Below are 19928 nucleotides of genomic sequence, written 5' to 3' on the forward strand. Positions count from 1 at the left end.
TCTGCGCAGAAACGAAAGTAAAGAGTATATGAGGTGAAAGAGTGTGTATACATATATATGTTTCTCATTTTGGGTGGAATCACAGGAAATCGAGTTCTCGTGAGGTACATACGTGAAAGTGACAGCACGGTGGCTTGGGAGGCATCCCTTGTTAACATATTAAAATAAGAGCATTAGAGATAACGGACCAGGAGGTCCAGAGACAGACCAGGAGGTGTGGGTCCAGCGGACTAGGAAGTCCGCTACAGATAAGAGTCAAGAAGCACAACACCAGGAGGGTTGGTGCAATACCCATATAGGCCATTAAGCTCTGGCTGAAGGAATTCGCAGCCACAATTTTCGATTCCACTGGTCGTTCCGCACATAAGATTAGTTGCTTATGTGCAGAACGATTGTACCGGATGTAATTGTGTGCATTAGTTAGTAACTTGACCCAGTACCATTTGCGTACGCTAGAGGGGTCATAAACGCTATTTGTACATTCTAACGTGATTTGTGTAATTTTTTTTATTTTAAGGGAGGTTCGCTTGTCATTAAGGAATTCTCTAACAACCTATACTTGCTGGGGACGGGTAACCTACTCCCACAACGCCCCAGTAAATAAAGGTTCATAGGGGCCCTAGGTTGGGTACAGCAGCTCTGAGTCAGTGATTGAAGTACTGGCCAACGTGGGCAAAGAGTGAGTGGAGGTACTCGGTAAACTTTCACCGTCAGTCTACCCCGGACATCTCGGTTTTTGTAAGGGTTCGCTGAAGACCCTGATTTGAAGGTCAAAGGTAGCAAAAGCAACACCTGCAAAGATGGGGGCCAGTTGTTCAGGTAGGGGGCGATCAACCCTGGTCCAAGTTGATTCAGTAAACCGACCAATCGGGTCGGCAAGGTATATCATGTGTGAGAAATACGGTTCACACACAGAGGTTTTGTGCGATGAATGGGAAAGAATGACTGTGCATGACGGGGAAAAGTTCCCACGGGTAGGCAGTTTGTTACAAAATCTAAGGAGAAGGATATGTCTCATTAAATCTGCAAAGAGACGGATCAAACATTATGATTATTTACAATTATGGCAACAGGAAGGTGAAATACAGAGAGGATTGGCTCAAGCGACTGGATCTAACCCTATCAGAAAACTGATAGCCACCGCTCCACCACCACCACCATACATAACGGGAGAGAAAGTGGTTACAGAGAATGGCACACTGGTGTATGATAAACATGCACTTAGTAACTGTATAGATGTTAAGAATAATGTAACTAAGATTGTTGATGCTAATACTAACTCGTGCAAGCTGTACCCTGTTTTAAACTTTCCCCAGGATTGTGACCAAGAGGATGAACCCACAACAATATCGGCACTCTCTCTAGCAGCCACCACAGCAGAAACAACAGTGGGCATGTCCCAACCAGTAAGAGCAGTATCAAAGGCCCCTAGTGGAGGGACAGGTGAGGTCGTATCAACTGGTAAGTACGGCACTGTACACTATGCTGAAACCATTACACCACATGTCGTAGAACCTACTCAGAATTATGTTATTGAACTTAATCCCGTTAAGGTAATTGCAGTACCAAATGGGAAAACTGACACTTCAGGAGTCACTCCTGTCAGAAACATCGCCATGCACTGCCCCTTTTCCCAAACGGAATTAAGATCAATGGTGTCTGAATTCCCTGATCCTAGGAAAGATCTAGTTGCAAGCCAGAAGTACATTAGAGAGCTAGGACATACTGTAGAGCCCAATAACAAAGATTGGCGGACATTGCTGAGGGCATGTTTACCCTCCAATGTTGACTCAGCGAGTTTTATAACTGACTGTAGACTAGACGAAGAAGTACCCCTTACTGAGGAGTACAATCAAGATAATGTGAAAAGAATAAATTTGCAGCTGGGAGTATATTTCCCAGCTGTTGCTAAATGGAACAAAATTTTCTCCATCAAGCAAAAGGAGGGAGAAACAGCTGCTGATTATTTTCATTGGGCACTACAGGAAATGGCTAAGTATACAGGGATAGAAGACATTAAGACAAATGTGAATCATAGAGAAGTAGCAGTATCTGTGTTAATGGATGGTTTAAAGGAAGTATTGAGGACGAGGGTACAGACCACCCAACCATGTTGGCGAGGTTTGTCGGTGGCTACTTTGAGAGAGGCCGCTATTGACCATGATCGGAATATCACCAGACACAGGGAGTCGCAGAGTGATAAGCTGATGGCTGTAAGTATACAGGCCCTTACCACAAGGCCAACTCAGCATAAGTTTCAGACCCCTGTGGGTAAGTCAAATGTGGTAACTTGTTATTACTGTCATAAAGAGGGACATTTTGCACGAGACTGTAGACTTAAAAGTACACAAAACTCATATCAACCCCCTAGACAACGACATGACACACGAAATTGGGATCGAGGACCGCAGAGACGGAGTTATGAGCCACACGCAGGGGAAGCAAAAAGGTATCCCCCAAAAAGAGACTGGCAAGTCTCTGATAGTTCCCATTTACCCCCTTCACAGGTAATAGCCGCCAGCGCAATACAGGGAGGTCACCACATACAATAGGGGTGGGGCCACACCTGTAATCTGCAGCCAGTGAAATTAATTGCGAGCCTTGGAAGTGAACCCGAGGTCACAATTGATGTAGCTGGTAAATCTCTAAATTTCCTTGTAGATACGGGGGCGGCCAAGTCGGTGATAAATTCGACCGTGGGCATGAGAACCACTGGTAAAACAATTCCAGCCATGGGAGTAACAGGAGTAGTACTGCACTACCCTTTAAGCAAACCTGCAGAGATTACGATAGGGCCTTTGCATACCAAGCATTCTTTTCTGCTGGCTGCATCGGCTCCGACTAATCTCCTAGGGAGAGATTTACTGTGCAAAATGGGATGTGTCATATATTGTACTCCTGAAGGTGTGTTCTTGGACATACCCGAAAACCACGCTCAGGAAGTGCAGGATATGCTAGACTCTCCAACAAGATTAATGTCACACACTGTTATTGTAAATAGGTGTCCGTCCGAGGTAGAGGAAATGATTTCCCAGATACCGGAATCACTTTGGACCAAGGATGGACAAGACACTGGATTAATGGCAAACGTAGCCCTAGTAGTTGTATAAGTAAAAGATGGTAGGATAGCTCCAAAAATCCCACAATGCCCTCTGAAGCCAGAGGTGGAGTTAGGAGTTTACCCTGTAATAGAGCGCTTGCTACAACAGGGCATTCTGGTAAGAACGTCCAGCACTGCCAATAGTCCCATCTTCCCTGTTAAAAAGAGTGGGGGGAGGGGTTACAGATTAGTGCAGGATCTAAGAGGGATCAACAAAATAGTTGAGAGTCAATTCCCCGTAGTGCCAAATCCAGCTGTCATCCTTATGCAAATCCCTCCCACTGCCAAATTTTTCACTGTGATTGACCTCTGCTCCCCCTCTCTTTCGGTACCTCTGCACCCTGACAGTCAATACTTATTCGCATTTACATACAGAGGAGTTCAGTACACCTGGACTCGATTACCACAAGGTTTCATTGATAGTCCAAGTATTTTCTCACAAGCCTTGCATGATTGTTTACAGTCTTTTCAACCTGAGAGTGGATCAATATTAATACAGTACGTGGATGACCTACTGCTGTGTTCAGATTCACTGGAATCATCTCTGAGAGATACGAAACAACTCCTGTTTCATCTTTCAAACACCGGACACAAAGTTTCCAAAGACAAGTTACAATTATGCCAGACCAGGGTAAAATACTTGGGACACTGTCTGACACAAGGACTGAGACACCTCACCACTGATAGAATTCAAGCAATTCGTGACATGACCCTGCCACAAACCCAGCAACAGATTAGAACGTTTTTAGGAATGTGTGGGTATTGCCGTAACTGGATCCCAGGTTTTTCCATACTGGCCTTGCCTTTACAGGAGATGGTCTCCTCAAACAAACCTGATCGGATTTCGCACACAGACGAGTCTGAGATGGCATTTGAGAGACTTAAACAGTGCCTAACGCAGGCACCAGCATTAGGCATGCCAGATTATGGAAAACCCTTTGAGCTGTACGGAACAGAGAGTGCTGGGTGCGCGGCAGGTGTCTTAACCCAGAAGCATGGTGATGCCAGCAGGCCGGTAGCCTACTATAGCGCTCAGCTAGACACGGTAGCGCGATCCCTCCCCACATGCTTGCGAAGCGTTGCAGCAATAGCATTGCTAGTAAGTAAAAGCGAAGATGTAGTGCTAGGACACAATCTCACAATTCATACACCACATGCAGTGTCAGCTTTACTGAATTCGGCCCAAACCAGACACGTCTCATCAGCACGGTTTACAAGATGGGAATTGGCGTTGATGGCCCCCGTAAACATCACCATAAGGAGATGCAGCGCACTAAATCCTGCAACATATCTCCCAGGTGTGCCTGGACAGGCACAAAGGGTGGAGGATGAGAGTGATGGTGAAGGAGGATTTAGTAAGGAAAATGACACACATGATTGTATGGAATATTTGGCCCAAAACTTCACGGCAAGGCCTGACATCAGTGACAACCCACTGGAAGATGTGGATTTTACTTTCTACACTGACGGCAGTTGTCACAGACAGACGGACTCGGGAGACTTGTGTACTGGATACGCAGTCGTAGATGACCAAGGTACCATAGAAGCGGAACCCCTAGGCCCACCACACTCAGCACAAGTTGCTGAACTGGTTGCCCTAACCAGAGCATGCGAACTGGCTAAAGGCAAGTCAGCCAATATCTACACAGATTCTAGGTACGCCTTCGGAGTAGTCCATGATTTCGGGGCCCTATGGCGCCTCAGAAATTTCATGACGGCAGCTGGCACACCCGTAGCACATGCAGCGCACATCAAAAGACTTCTAACAGCGATACAGGAACCCGACAGAGTGGCTGTTATCAAGTGTAAAGCTCACACGTATAGCCAAGACCCGGTATCACTTGGTAACAGCCGAGCAGACGAAGCTGCTAAATCAGCAGCCAGTAACCCCATACAGACAGACAGCACACAACTGATGGTATTTAATACTGTAAACACACAGAAATTATATGAAATGCAAGATTTGTGTTCACCACAAGAAAAGGCAGTTTGGAGGTTAAAAGGATATTGCCAGGAGTCCTCAGGACTCTGGACAGATGGACAGGGTAAGCCAGTGGCACCCAGAGCATACCTTCCAAGTCTAGCGGAAGCGGCACACGGACTGACTCATCTAGGCAAAGAAGGAATGTGTAAGTTGGTAAGAGCTTATTGGTGCGCCCCAGGATTTTCTTCCCTTGCGGGTAAAAGAGCGATGACATGTCTCACCTGCTTGAGGAAGAATATCGGAAAGGCAATACCAACAGAGCCATCCCATATCCCTCCTACAGATGGTCCTTTCCAGGTAATACAAATTGATTTCATACAATTGCCACCTTGTAGAAATTTAAAATATGTATTGGTTTGTATTGACGTGTTCTCAACTTGGGTTGAAGCATTTCCCGCTGCCACAAATACCGCTGTGTTTACTGCAAAGAAAATTGTGCAGGAATTTGTGTGTAGGTACGGTATCCCTAGAATCATTGAGAGTGATAGGGATACCCATTTTACAGGTGAAGTTTTTCAAGCAATGTGTAAGTTGATGGGAATTAATAGTAAGCTGCACACTCCGTACCGCCCCCAGGCGAGTGCGAAAGTGGAAAGAGTAAACAGCACTATTAAAAACAAATTAAGCAAGGTAATGGCTGAAACAGGATTGTTGTGGCCCGAAGCTTTGCCAATCGTATTATACAGCATCAGAACCACTCCCAGGTCCCCTCTTAATCTGTCTCCTTTTGAAATTCTGTTTGGTCGACAACCCCATGTTATGATTAACCCCCAGGATGATTTGAAATGTAACAATGAAGTCACTGTAAAGTATTTGGTTAAAATGAGTAAGCAATTGAGGAATCAGAATGATAATCTAAAGTTGGTGATTCCTGATTTGCCAGACAGTAATTGTCATGACATTGAACCTGGGGATTATGTAATGATACGGAATTTCCTACGCTCAGGTTGCCTTATTGACAGATGGGAAGGACCATATCAAGTCTTATTGACCAGCACGACAGCACTGAAGGTTGCCGAGAGAGAGACTTGGGTCCATTCGTCTCATTGTAAAAAGGTTGCTGACCCGGAGAGGTCCCGTGATAAAAAACAGACGGTAGAGGTTGTATCACTAGAGTGTCTGTTCTGGGACGGTTGAGACGACACCTGAGCGCTGAGAATAATAAGACCGGAGGCGTTTGTCGAGCCAGATTTCTTTTTCCCTTTTGTTATTTTCTCCAGTTCCCATCTCCCTCCTATTCTCCTTCCCCCTTCTTATTTTTTTTCCTTTTCCTCCTATAAGATGGACTTGCCCCAAGAGACTGTGATCCGGATTTTCCTGTTGACCATGATGTTGACCAGAGCAGTCTGTTTCGGTGAGAGTACCATGGAGGTCGAGAAAGGATCTGGAATGGGTTCTGATGACCAGGATGGAGGCGTAGTTTTCCAAGAGCAACATAATCACCGAGTAAAGGCGAGTATCAGAAAACGATCTGGTAGCATTGACAATAGAAGGAATTGTGAAGGATTGTTAGCTGAAGAGAACTGCATCTGTAGGCATTGTGACAATATAGTTGAGGATGGGTGCATCAAGAAATGTCAGTCCAGTTTTAATGTCCACATGGACCGGCATCCATTGAGTGACTATCACTCCTTAGTGGGTAAAGTGTTAAATCAGACTGACTGTTGGGTATGCTCTCAAGTACCTCAAGGTCATAGCAAATCAGGACTAGTACCATTCCCTTTAACTGTAGGAGAGGTACTTGAGTTAAGTGGTGGGAGGCCGGTGGACAAGAGGTTTAATATCTCTAGTCCTCCTAGTTTGAAGCTCCACCAGTATCACGTGGATAAGTCCTTAGTATGCTTTAACATTTCCAATCCCCGAAAGCCAGGAAATTGGGAAGTGTCATGGAGTAATCAAACCATGGCATTTTCATATAGAGCCGATAGAATGCCCATAGACACAGAGCTTATACGCCAGATCGCCAACAGTGGAAAATATTTCCGGTATAGGTATACTCTAGGAAGTAGGACCATGCGAGTTGGAGAAGTATCACCAGGATACTGTGCACATATCGTACAACCTGATATGTGTACTAGACAGATGGGAGAGTTAGGGTTAGGAGATTTCACATGGAAAAATTTGTAACATGGTAATGTCATACTCCGTCCCATATGTTCTCCCCGATGATTCATATTTCATATGCGGGAGAAAGGCGTATAAGTGGCTTGCCCCAAACTCAGAGGGATTGTGTTACATTGGAAAAGTACTGCCTGAAGTAATGACTGTATCCCATAACAAAATGAAAGACATTCACTGCGGTGCCCAAGCTCCTTATACTCACACTCATTACGAGCACATCGTTAAAAGGCACCTGATAGAGAGGACAGAGCATCCGGCCTCTGATCTGATCCATGAATCCACCGGGATTCAATTCCTACTCGCGTTAGATATCACTCGTACCGCCAGAGGAGTGATAAATTATAAATATATATCTGCGCTAGCGAACTTGTTAGACAATATCACCGAAATGTATGACGACACGTTCAGGTACACTGGGAAAGAGTTACAAGCCTACAAAACAGAGCTGGTTCAGCATAGGATGATTCTCAATTATCTCACAGCAGTGACAGGCGGGTATTGTGTTACCCTAGCAACTCAGTATGGTGTAAAGTGCTGCACGTATATTACAAACAGCACTGAGGACCCGGCCGAGGTCATAGACCAAAAGATGGATGACATTTTGCAATTGAAGTGGGAGTTTCGAAGGAAACACAATCTCACACTCGCTGCTGTGGGTAATGAGCTGACCAGTTGGGTGTCATGGTTGAACCCACGAAATTGGTTCTCTGGTTTAGGAGAATGGACCCAAGGTATTATAATGGACGTAGGGAAATTTCTCTTGTGTATTCTGGGAGTCGTCATATTGGTTGGCCTGATATTTAGATGCGTTCGGGCTTTAACGAAGTGTAAAGGTAGTACCAGAGTGATGAGTCTGAGGAGCGAGGACACTGTAATAACAACAACTAATTTGATTTATGACCCAACGATAGAGACAATGTTGTGATGAAAATGTGATTCCACGGTCCGTTTCTTTCACCCGTTTCTCCTTTGTTTTCCTCCAAGGTACAAAGACATCCGCTTGGAAGAAGAATTTGACAACCTCTTTTATACAGACCATTGATGAACTATGCTACAAGCCCCCAATATCCCTAGTGACTTTAACTTTTACGATAGCCCAATACTTTAGAGACTGTAACTTTATGGACAATGGAAAAGCTTTTGCTCGCTATTTATAGCAAAAGCACCGAGAGACATCAGACAACATGTACATCAAGACAAGACATCAGACAAGACCTCAATCGGCGACTGTTTATATAAACTCACATAGTTTACGACTGCATTTATAACAATTGTTTCTTATCTTCATCTCTACAACCTCCAGGTAATGACACACATAGTCGACAGGGAATATAGACACATATATCAGCATTCACATGTTCCCCCCTTCATGTATCATCAACTAAATGTGCTCCCCATTTGTTGCAACCAAAAGCCAAAAAGAGCTCGGTAGAGTTTGACAGCCCATCCACAGACCCTTGACACGGGATAAGAAGGATTCAAATGTATACTTCGCAATACCTCGAAGCTTGATTTAAAACACGTACGGCACGATGATACATGACCCCTTAAACATGGATTTCATACACACATGCTTTTACTATCTCACTAGGTCATACTTTTCCTACCTTCTCCTCTCCTCCCCTTACCCAATCATAAAAAGGTGTTTACATGATGACATATATTTTTCTGTTTTGTTTAGGAAGTGGCAGTTATTGGTGACTGCCAAAGGGTGGACTGTCAAAGTCGAAAAATATCGTTATTCTCATGCCTTGTACTAACCCCATGCGCTTGCCCGCTGCTCGTGTACCCACTCCCCCGTGCGTACGCATCCCCTCAGGTTGCGTAAGGGACGCTCCGACGTCTCCTGCGCATGGAGATGTGTATTTACGGCGGAGTTTGCAGGCGTCTAGCGAGCGACTCGATCGCAACATATTTAATCCAAATAGTGCATTTTGAAGGTTATGGTCTCCTTAATAATATCAGTAAGTTTGTTTAGTGTAACTGGTTTATGGACAGAGAAATCCTTCTTTACATGATACGAAGGGTCAGACAGGTTTTAAGCAGTGGTGTTTAGTATGCAACGGTAGAGTATATTATTAGAAACATTCCGGTATTGGTTTGAGAGAAATCAATCGCTCCTGCGAATAGTTATGTCTATAAGAAGTTTATGGACATTTGCTATATTTGCAGTTCATTATCCATGCGGCGGGAATCCTGAGATTCCCTCCCACCTGAGCAGTATAAAATAGTCACAGCCCACCTGTTTGAATCAACCTATGACCTTTTGTTATAATGTAGGGACAGATTCCTGCGTCCAATGAACAATGAGATTGTAGGCCCCTTTGTAGTGTACTGTATGCAGTGTATATAAGGCAGCCAGCTTGGGCCAGCTCAGTCTACTCTCCACAAAAGGTTTTCATCACTGACTAACTTGAGAGCTGGTACCAGGACTGCGCAGCGATCATTCCCCAGTGTGTAAGTGTTTCTCTGTAACCAACTTGTTCTCTGTTTGTATTTGCCATACTCTCTCTCTCTGTTATTGTTACGCTGTTGTATATTGTATATGTGTAGTTATTATGTTTAGATATTGATGTTAGCCTGTAGTGTATAAACTGTTAACTGTATTTTCCCTTTTTACATACTATAATCTCGTTAGTAAAGGTTTTGGAACCTTAGCAAGGTATTGTGTGTTTATTACATTTCTAAGGGTATTCGGAGCGTCTTAATCGCTCCAACAGCTTTCATACGATAAGGGTTAATCAGCGTTGCATTGTGGTAATATTACAGTACTAAGGTTTACAGCATAAGCATATCCTTTCATTGTGTTGCATACAAGGTTTACTGTGTGTCATCCTGTGAGCGTCTGCGCCGCTAGTGTTCCTTTTGTGGGCACGGCGTCCGCTACGCTAGTAGCGTAGCATTACGGTACTCGGACCGCCTATAGCGTGCTCGATACCTAGCGTAAGCCGTGAGCGAACGTGTCGCTCGTGCGTCTCGACCACGGCCAAGCGTCTGCTACGCTAAGTACGTACCCTTACGGTACCCCGTACGCCCATTGCGTACTGAGTCTCTTACCAATATATAGTGAATGTTATAAGATAAATATTTAGCTTTATCACTGGTGAATGAAGAACTTGTGAGCGATGGTGAATGACACTGAAGAATTTGTGAGCGATGTTTAAAGACACTGATGAATGAAGAGCTTGTGAGCGATGGTGAATGACACTGAAGAGTTTGTGAGTGATGTTTAAGGACACTGATGAATGAAGAACTTGTGAGCGATGGTGAATGACACTGTAGAATTTGCGAGCGATGTTTTAGAAACACTGATGAATGAAGAACTTGTGAGCGATGATGAAAGACACTGAAGAATTTGTGAGCGATGTTTAAGGACACTGATGAATGAAGAACTTGTGAGCGATGATGAAAGACACTGAAGAATTTGTGAGCAATGTTTAAAGACACTGGTGAATGAAGAACTTGTGAGCGATGGTGAATGACACTGAAGAATTTGTGAGCGATGTTTAAAGACACTGATGAATGAAGAGCTTGTGAGCGATGGTGAATGACACTGAAGAGTTTGTGAGCGATGTTTAAGGACACTGATGAATGAAGAACTTGTGAGCGATGGTGAATGACACTGAAGAATTTGTGAGCGATGTTTAAGGACACAGAACGCTGGAAACACTAAAGTTGGTTCGTCCCGCCGGCCATGCTGAATCCAGGGAGCGCTGGCAACTGCACTGCAGAGGAACACACTAGTTGCTCGGATCACTGGAGACTGTGCTGCAGGAAGGCACCCTGAATGCTAGAAGCACTGGAGTATAGCTGCTGGGAAACACACTGCGTACGGGAGCTCTGGCATCCACTTCAGAAAAGAGACGATACTCAGGCGCCGAGGCTCTGCCCGGCATCTGGTTTTGAATCTCCCGCCTCTACTGGATTGGTGAAGCGGGTTCGTGACATCACCTGCTCCCCGCCCACGTGACGCCGGCTGTCATGGCGGCGCCCACGCTCCGGGGAACCGCCGGGAGCCGCGCCAGCCAGACGCCGGGACCCGAGGACCGCCGGAGGTGAGGACCGCCAAACGGACCAGCAGCCACGCAGGGGTAAGCGCGGCGGCCGCTGCCCCTGGCGTGTGACAGAAACACTCAGATAAGTATTATTAATATTACCAGTAGCAGGTAACATCTCCTACAGTTTCACTTTCAATTTGAGCTGTGTTAGCTTCCAGTGCACAAATAAATCATTGGTATTAGTGGCGGCCTCTAGTGGTCGCCAGCGCACATAATAGAGGTAAGGAGCAGATTTAGCTTTTATTATATAGGACTGGCAAGTGGGAATTTATTACCAACCCATTCTGCTTGTCACATACTGGGGCACTCCTCCCATAATGTCAGAAGCTATTTTCTAATTTGTTGACAAAATGGGCAGCATCTACCCCAGCAGGCTATACACTACTTTATCTAGTTAGGGGTCTATTTACTAAGCCTTGGATGGAAACAAAGTATCAACCAACCAGCTCCTGTCATTTTTCAAACTTAGCCTATGAAATGACAGTTAGGATCTGATAGGCTGGTACTTTATCTCCGTACACTTTTTCTCCATCCTAGGGCCAAATGTAATAGGGTAAGAGTTTTATGGTAGAGAAAAACTGTCACAAACTTAGACATTATAATGTGAGAGTTTTTTCTGCAACTCGGGCAGTGTAATGGGGTCCGAGATTTCAGTGTCAAACATAACACTCATGAGAGATTTTTACACCAGGAAGAATCTGAGTTTCATTATGAGAGCTGCATAGTGTGAGAGAAATTCACTCACTGGCACCCAAAAGTCACCAGATGCAAGCATCACACAGCCTAATAAACCCTGGATCCTCCATTTTGCCCTTTGAAAGGTAGAAGGTGTTTTTGAGACTGTTGGTGTGATGTTAGTGTATTAGAATGCTTAATATTTGTACACACTCCCTTACTAATGTTTGTAAGCCTGTATCTTCAGTGATGGTCCCTGGGACCAAGGGAATGCTGGGAAGTGGGTGGTCCAGTGTGCAGTGTGCCTGGAGTTGGAGGGAATAAACAGCACAGCAGTGAACTCACATGTCTCTGTGTCCTGATGACTGGATTTACAAACGTATGAACAAAACAGTTGGGCATATTTATTAAACTTTTTTTTTACTAAAATAATGTGAAAAGGTGTGTTTTCACACTCTTTTCACATTATTTTTGTATAACCTGAATATATTAAAGGGTTTTTTTTAGTAAGCAGATCACATTTCCCATACTTATAATGGGAAATTTGATCTGGCCGAATTTACTAAAAAAAAAAAGAAATATATGAAAAAAATACCTGCGTAATCACAGAGATCACTGCGGATTGGGTACTTCTGCACAGCTTTCTCTGCCCACGGGCAGGAAAAGTTGTGCGGGTAGCCGTCAGAATGATCTACTCTGAAAGCTGATCACTGTGAAAAAAAAAGTTAAAAAAAATTATTCACCCTACCAAGGGTCTGGTGATCGGTGCTCCGATGCGGGCTGCCGGTCATCAGGTCTTCCTGCTGCTCCTGTAACCTCTGATGCAGTAAAGTGATGCTGCAAAGTGGCAGCTCACTTTACAGCATCGGAGGTCACAGCGTCAGCGAGCCCCGATGACTGACAGCTCTCCAGGAGAACCGATCACTGCCTGGGGAGTATGATTTGCGGTCGGGGAGAGGGTGTTGTTGCGATGGGAGGGGGTGATGGCAGCGGTAGTAGTGGCGGTGATGTTGGTCAGCGGCACATGCGTAGGACATACTTGGGGTATTGTTCAGAAAAAATACCCCGATATATCTGCGGATTGGTATTGCAGAGACAGAGCTTTCTCACAAGCTCTGTCCCTGCATGCAATTATTGCTACATCAGATACAGATGGTGATAAAGTGGCACCTGTGAGAGAGCTAGTTTCATTTTCAGTTTGCATTGCTATTTCATGAGATTTGTGTTTTGTGTTTTTTTAATTTCATTTTTACACTTTTTTTGGGGTAATATGTCTGTTTTAATTGTATATGTATAAGTAGGTACACTGTTTAGGGGGGATATTAAAGGTAAATAGGTTTTAAAACACTTATATGTAGGAATGGTAGCGTCATACTTACCGACGTTCTGGCTGCTCTCTGCGGGAGAGAGCAGCCAGGTCGGCTCAACAGGCGGGCCGGGGAGCACCCTGACGAATGGAGGGGGTGGGCCGGAGGTGGGACAGAGGCGGAGCTAGTGTGGGACGGGGGCGTGGTTACGGTGATGCCTCCTTTAAGCCACGCCCCCACTTTGTAATGCCGCGATCATGGACGGGCAGGGGGGACCCATCAAATCTGGAGACTTGCCTGCTCTTCCGGGGGGCCGGGAGGGTCACCCGATTTTCGGGAGCCTCCCGGCCATTCCGGGAGAGTAGGCAAGTATGGGTAGCGTCTAGTTTCACTTCGTAGAGAGGACCTTTCCCATAAACCCCTGTGGTACAGTTTAGCTAACATGGGTTATTGTAATGTGCTTTTACACATACATGTATGCAGGGCTAGATTAACAATGGGGTGAATCGAGCTACAACTCCAGGCCTCCACATAAAAATAGCCCCATCATAATAGCAACATGATGAAGACCAGCCACCCAGCTGGCCACACAGTAGTTTTTCTAGTTTTCTCAGAAATGTATGCAATTTTTGTATTCTTATGAACTTAGGGGTCTGATAGTGTAGAAGGCATACCTCCCTACTGTCCTGATTTTCGCGGAACAGTCCCGGTTTTTTTTGTCTGTCCCACTGTCCCTCCCGCGGGCCGCAGTGTCCCACGGTGAGGGGGGGGCGGCAGTTGGGAGGCTCCCTGTCACTCGCTGCTCTGCTCAGTCCAGAGCAGAGCAGAGGTGAATAGAGGGACTTGGGGGTATGGCCAGCAGCTCACAGAGTGCTGGCCATGCCCCCATTGTGACAAAACTTGTTGGCATGGCTCGCGAGTGTGTCACCCATGTGAGGCCACACCCCTTTTCATTAGGACACACCTTTTCTGAGTAGACCACGCCCCTTTCAGTAGGTCACACCCTTTTTTGCGCCACGTGAAGAGTCCCTCCTTGAAGGAATAGAAAGTTGGGAGGTATGAGAAGGTGTACACACCCATGTGGCTCTGGCCCCACCCACACTGATCACAGCTCCTCCGCATTTCACAGTAGGCCCTTGAACATTTTCAGCTCCTGGCCCATGTGGCCCTTAATCCGGCACTGCATGTACATAGACTACTTTTAGCTTTAAAAATATAATTTAAATTTTTTTAGGCTATAAATATTTTTTTAAAGTTTATTTATTGGAAATGTGTTTTAAATGTGTACTTCTAATTGTTTTCCTACATTGAAACATACAACTAACCTAAAAGAAAACCTGCACCAGGTAAGTAATAGGTAAGTATAACTGCTTACATGCACATAATACCAGTATCAAGGGCAATCACAGAATGTCTAGAGAGGAGTTAACATTTAACAATATAAAACTATACTGTACTATATACACTTACAGATGGGTCCACGGTTATCTTGACTAGTTTTCTGCGCCTAGGCACAAAATGACTTATTAGTATAAACCCTTCATCTATTGTTCTCAGCTGCAATACAATACAGAGAACAATACAGCAGGGGATTAAGTCATTACAGCATTAATAAAAACAAATGCATGTTTCTAATAAAGTCAAATTAGTGGAGCTAGATTACATTTTTATTATAAAGTGCTGACAAAGGGGTCTATTTACTAAGCCTTGGATGGAGATAAAGTTAGCGGAGATAAAATACCAGCCAATCGGCTCCTAATTGCCATGCCACAGGCTGTGTTTGAAAAATGACAGTTTGGAGCCGATTGGCTGGTACTTTATCACAGCTGACTTTATCCCTATCCAAAGCTTAGTAAATAGACACCTAAGGGTCTAATCAGACCTGATCACAGCAGCCAAATCTTTCTCTAATGGGCAAAACCATGTGCACTGCAAGTGAGGCAGATATAACATGAGCAGAAAGAGTGATACCCCTTTCACATCGCACCAATAACCGGGTATCGACCCAGCATATTGCCGGGTCGACACGGGTCAGTGTGCGGTGTGAAAGGGCCATGTCCAAATTCCCGGGTCGCCTGACCCGGCAATTTAACCCGGGTAATAAGAAGGTTTATTCCCGGGTTGAATACCGGGTCAGGCGCAGTGTGAATGGGTTGCCGGGTCGATGCGACCCGGTACCCATTCTCAGTATAGGGAGAGGCGGGGCGGAGATAAGCTAATTTCCCAGCGCCGCCTCCACCCCGCCCCGCTGCCGGCTCGGCCCCCCCTCCCGCCGCTATGGCAAAAGGTCAGGAAGCCAGAGCAAGCAGCCTCCAATACCAGATCCCACCCGGGAAGGATCCGTAGGTGATACCTGGGTGCGGGCCGCACCCCCGCACCCACCTTCTGACGCCACTGGCCCCACCTGCACTGCACATGGTTTTGCCCATTAGAGAACAATTTTGCTGCTGCAATCAGGTCTGAATTAGGCCCTATATTATATTTAGTTTTCTGCTTCAAACAGCGACAAAGATTTATTTTTTTTGGTATGTTAGAATGCTATAGAATGATTTATTTTGTACCCATAACAAAATAAAATTGCAAACTCCTCTACAATGCCTAGTAATACTACCATGTTAATAATACCCGCTTAAATATTAGACAATCCTCCTTCCTTGCCTAAACCATGGAAGCCCATGCTTTTTATTTTAATAAATAAATGACTATGGGCCTTGTTCCGGTTTATTAGCAAGCCAAAATCTTTTGTTGGGAGCGTTTTGGGGTGGCTGCGTGACATCACAAGCAGCTGATTTGATAATGGTGATTTCTGTGTGTAGCAGCTCTGTTTAAAATGGATAGTTGGATAGAACAGATGTTTCAAGTGTATATGCGCAACAAACTTGATGAGCCGCAAAAAGTGTACAAAAAGATGTGGATCCCACACACCAACAAGACAATACGTATGAACAAAGATAGTGCACACTCTATAAGCGCTCACCAATGACCAATTAGCCCCATGTGTACTAAAACAAATAGGTTATGAGTACAAATACATTCACCCTTATTGGGATGTTAATCCTCAAAGGTGGACCACGATTTTTCTGTTTTAATTCTTTTCCTTCACATATGAAGCTCAGGTCCAATTAATTGGTCCTTTGGATGACCTGAAACAATAAATACCTCTATTCCCAATGCATTGAGAATATTAGGAGGTACAAGGAATAGCAGACATAGTGTAAAATTGCTTAAAACCACGCAGGATTTATTTCCACAGATTACACTTACAGAAGAGTTAAAATAAAACAGCATGTAAACATGACTCCATGGATCAAAACACGGATATATCACCCAGAGGGTGGGAATAGAGGTATTTATTGTTTCAGGTCATCCAAAGGACCAATTAATTGGTGTGCACTATCTTTGTTCATACGTAAAATGGATAGTTGTACATGGTATTATGAGAGCGCTTGTATATTATACAAGCATATTATACAAACACTCTCAGTATACCATGTACAACCAAGAAAAAAAATGGTGATGGACCGCCTGCCAGCTCAGCTTGGCTGCACAGGCAGGCGTAATCCCCTAGCCGGCTGTTCCGGTCACCATGTGACCGGTGAAGGGTGTCTGACGTACGTTTTGCATCCTCCTGTGACCAAGCGATACGAGAAATGTACGTCAGACGCCCTTCACCGGTCACGTGGTGTGCATACGTGACCGGTACAGCCGGCTCCGGCGAGACCGCTCATCAAGAACCCCAGACAACTATGGTATTACCGATGTAGCTCCAGGATTGCAGAGCGTTATAGCTTAGGCAGCACTCTCAACACAGAAACCCTCAACGTGGTATTGTATGCACCATATTCTTATCAGTGTATACCCGGAATTGTTTCTGGGCAATGTAAATGTGTCTCAGGATATACAGATGGGTCCACGTTTATCTTTACCTTTAATAGGATTAACTGAGCCAGGGCAGTTGGATTTAATCCCCTGCTGTAATAACTTAATCCCCTGCTGTATTGTTCTCTCTGTATTGTATTGCAGCTGAGAACAATAGATGAAGGGTTTATGCTAATAAGTGATGTTGTGCCTAGGCGCAGAAAACGAATCAAGATAACCATGGACCCATCTGTATGTCTATCTCAGCGTGTGCAATGCAGCAGACATATGGCCTGACCTTGGGGCTATATACTTTAAATTCATCAGCAGTAGCATATATTGTTTGTTGTTTCTCTCATCACATACCATATTCTATTGAAAGAGACAAATGTTTATACTTTTACAGACAAGGGGAACCTACTATATACTACCTCCATGCGGGAGTAATATTTAGCATGTACAGCGCAGCAGATATATAGCTTAACTCTGATACTATATACCTGAGATATATCAGCAGCATATAGTTTTTGTGTGTGTCCTCTGTCATTTCATAGACAAGGAGATCAACTACACACTATCTGTGTGTGATAACAATGAGAATTGTCCTTGATATATCATTTTGGTTGTATCATAATATATACATTTCTCAGATCAAGCACTATACACTGTGAAGGCTTTCAAGTTTATTTAGCAGTCTGCGATGTGTCAAATGCCTTACTAAAGTCTAGATATGCTACATCTACAGCTCCCCTTTGAGCTATTATTTTCGTCACAGAGTCAAAAAAGTCAATAAGTTTTGTTTGGCATGATCTCCCACCAGTAAATCCATGCTGTTTTGGATCCTGTAAATTGTGTTATTTAAGATATTCCACAACTCTTTCTTTTAATGGAAAAACTATTAAAAGAAAGAGTTGTGGAATATCTTACACTTTCAAGTGACTTAAAAGCAGGAAAGCAATGCAACAAAGCAATGAGAAAGGCAAATCAGATGCTTGGTTGCATAGGGAGAGGAATCGGTAGCAGGAAAAGAGAAGTGATAATGCCACTGTATAGGTCATTGGTACGGCCCCATCTGGAATATTGTGTCCAGTTCTGGAGACCATATCTCCAGAAGGATATAAATACATTAGAGAGTGTACAAAGAAGGGCAACTAAAATGGTGCATGGCCTACAACACAAAACCTACCCGGAAAGGCTAAAAGATCTTAACATGTATAGTATGGAGGAGAGAAGGGAAAGGGGGGACATGATAGAAACTTTCAAATATACCAAGGATCTTAACAAAGTTCAGGAGGGAAACATTCTTCAAAGGAAGAGAAGTATTAGAACTCGAGGACATACACTGAAACTGGAGGGAGGCAGGTTCAGGGGAAATGTAAGGAAAAATTACTTCACAGAAAGGGTAGTGGATAAGTGGAATAGCCACCCATCAGAGGTGGTAGAGGCTAAGACTTTAGAGCAATTTAAACATGCTTGGGATAAGCATATGAACATCCTTACAAATAATTACGTTTCAAAAAGGGTTGAGATTACCTAAAGGATAAAAAAGGGGCAGACTAGATGGGCCAAGTGGTTCTTATCTGCCGTCAAATTCTATGTTTCTATGTTTCTAAGGCATTGTGGACATCCCATACATGCATTATATCCTTTATCACGCAAACATCCTGGCATACATCAGTGCTATATATGAACACACTTGCAATTATATAAGAGCGTGCTGTATGCTGTATAACTCACACCACTTGATTCCTGCAATGCAATAGCAACAGAACTAGCGGTGACGGTTGCTGCATACTTGACAGCTCTACTTGCCTTTTTTCAACCTGTTGTCGTTGCCTCACTCTCTCATTCTCCATCCTATACATTGTGGCAAGATGGAAAAAAAGCAGAAGTGAGACACCATTGAGACATACAGGAACTTTCCTGAATACTCTTAGCACATTCACAACTTGTGACACATTACCGCCATCTGTCATCAACACTTACAGACTTACCATATTCACAATGAAGATTATATGATTTACAATTTTGTGAAAAATTCTGCTGTGATATCTGTTCTGTTAAAAATTCTATTGTGATATCCGTTCCGTGAGAAATTCTGTTGTGATATCCGTTCTGTGAGGTATACCTGCTATACTTCCATTTATAGTTGATCACGGCTGCCACCCGTATGAATCAGGAGCAAAGGTAGTCTCTTGCGGCAATACCTCACTAGAGATGCCCAAACTCATCTGATCTTGGAAGCTAAGCAGTGGAGGGTCGGGTTAGTACTTGGATGGGAGACTACCCAGGAATACCCAGGTACTGCAACTTACTACCACCTGTCACCGATATATACCAACAGTAGTAAATACTACTACAAAAACAGTATTTGAACCAGCATGGTTTGACCTTTGATTTAAATCCCTGTGGAAACTCTGCCAGATTTACTGCCAATTTGTGTCCAAGTCCTTGCCCTGCCTGTGTCCACTTTCAGTCCTAGTGTGTCTACCTCTCCAGTGTATCTGCTCTCAGCCAGCACTCTGTTCGCATACCATCCTGTAGTCTTCAAGTAATCTATTCAGTACCGTATTCTGGCTGAAATCCTAACCCAGAACTGACGTTTCCCTTCGTGCTTCAGTGTGTGAACCCCAGTTTGTGTTTCATAGTCTCTAGTCTCTCATGTGAGTCCATACTGCTAGAGGTTTAAGCCCAGGCAGCAACTTAAGTACCAGTGTACGTGTCGTGTACTAAGGGAACACTAGGAGACTGTTAAGCTGTTAAGCTGCTATCACTTTATTTGCTCCACTACATGAGGATTCAGATATGGACTTTTGAATTTATTC

The 19928-nt window shown here is 44.3% G+C and overlaps 1 pseudogene; it reads left to right on the forward strand.

Moving 5' to 3' along the window:
• The first annotated feature begins 19296 nt into the window (after window positions 1-19296).
• Window positions 19297-19416, forward strand: LOC134949436 (5S ribosomal RNA; annotated as a pseudogene).
• Window positions 19417-19928: the final 512 nt, after the last annotated feature.

This window comes from Pseudophryne corroboree, chromosome 1 (genome assembly GCF_028390025.1).
Source record: "Pseudophryne corroboree isolate aPseCor3 chromosome 1, aPseCor3.hap2, whole genome shotgun sequence".
Lineage (NCBI taxonomy): Eukaryota > Metazoa > Chordata > Amphibia > Anura > Myobatrachidae > Pseudophryne > Pseudophryne corroboree.